The sequence below is a fragment of the Nannospalax galili genome, unplaced genomic scaffold (genome assembly GCF_000622305.1).
Source record: "Nannospalax galili isolate Female #2095 unplaced genomic scaffold, S.galili_v1.0 scaffold604, whole genome shotgun sequence".
NCBI classification, from domain to species: domain Eukaryota; kingdom Metazoa; phylum Chordata; class Mammalia; order Rodentia; family Spalacidae; genus Nannospalax; species Nannospalax galili.
Window position 1 is genome coordinate 212,675 of NW_008350472.1, and position 1,693 is coordinate 214,367.

The 1,693-nt window shown below is 41.6% G+C and overlaps 1 protein-coding gene across 1 annotated transcript in view; it reads left to right on the top strand.

The window, feature by feature from the left end:
- The window catches only part of Fmn2 (formin 2), a 396,698-nt gene that overhangs the window by 45,630 nt on the left and 349,375 nt on the right, over positions 1-1,693 (top strand). The gene's annotated exons all lie outside the window — the stretch shown is intronic.

Below are 1,693 nucleotides of genomic sequence, written 5' to 3' on the forward strand. Positions count from 1 at the left end.
GAATAGGAATGTTTATGGCATGTTTAGAGACTGATGGGGTGATCCAATAGGAAATGAAATATTAAAGACTAAGGAGAGAAAGTAGATAGCATTTAGTTCTGAAGAGCCAAAAGGGATGAGCTACAAGGTACAGGTGGACCTTTCATTAAAAAGGAATCAGAATCTATGTGTGGTGGAGAGACAGGAAGAGAAGCACAGATGCAGTTGGCCTTCTGGTATTCATGACCAGAAGATGAGGGAGGACCCCCTAACTAGGGTTATCTGTGAATTAAGAATCTGCACAGGCTGAAGAGAGGATGTGTGTGTAGGAATTATATGGAAAGTCTTTCATTTGCACACCATAAGCATTGGAGTGATTATTGGATAGAATAACAAAAGATGCTTCTGGATTGACAAACTGGCATAAAATAGGTTGGTGCTGTCTCTGTCCTGGTATTGGGTATGACCAAGAGAACTCATTCAACTGATCTCATGTTGGCTATGCATGCCATGTATTAGCTACTTTTTTCTCATGACTGTGACCAAATATCTGACAAGAAGCAACTTAAGGAATGAAAGATTTATTTTGCTTCTAGACTGAGGGTAAAATCCACTAGGTGGGGTAGCCATGGGTGGGTTGTGGCAGCAGGATGACAAGGCTGATTGCTCACATCTGGGTGGATCAGGAAGACCATTAGGCTTCTTCCCTTTTTATTTGGTCTGATCCTCTAGCCTTGGGACTGAAACACTCATGTTTATGGTGGGTCTTTCCTCCTTTCAAAATCTCTGTAAATACCCTCAGATATATCCAGAGATGTGATTGTAAATCCAGTCATGTTGACAATGAAGATGAACCATCACACCTAGGTATAAGAACCTAATGGTTAATGGGGGTAGGGGTGGGGTTGAAAATATCAGCATGGCTGTTATTGAATGACCCCTCTACCAAGTCAGAAGACAAGTCCAAATGGAGTACAAAGGTCAGAAGTGGGAAAGTCAGGTTGTTATGGTGCAGAGGACAAGGGCACTCCTCTGTCATGTGCATAGGTAATACTTGCCTGATAAATTGATTCTTATTATGAAGTGTTTGACAGTGTGGTCATCCAGGTAGGTTCTAAGGCAGGGTGAAGGTGATATCAAGTCATGGGCTGGTTCATTCATATGACAATGGTGTCTCATAACATTGTGATGGGGGTAGACCTTATTTCATAATCAGTTTTAGAAGGATTCCTTTGATAACAAATGGACTGATTTAGAATAATTCATTAATGGAATTAACTCTTATGGAATGGAATTAACCAGGGATTGTGCACAACTAAAGGAAATGTTTTTCAGACAGCAGGGCAGTTGCACCTATGAACTCACAGCAATTGTTACAGCATGTACAAGATCTTCTCCATCTCAAGCCAGACAAAATCCTGGGGGACAGGGTGGAGGTGGGCATGAGTTCCCACCCCTAGCTAAGTAGCTATTGACATTTGGTAGCTACTGAGGATAGCAAGAGTCAATTTTCTTTGAGTGTAACTCTGGGAAGGTCAACAAAAATTAAGTACAGTTTCCACACCCAAGACTATTTGGGCAAGGCATATTGAACTCAGTGGTGGAATAAAAAAGAACATGAACTTGGATGGGAAGGGAGGTAGGAGCAGATCTGAGAGGGGTTGGGAGCTATGGAGAAATACAATCAAAATCTATTGTATGAAGCGTCCAAAGA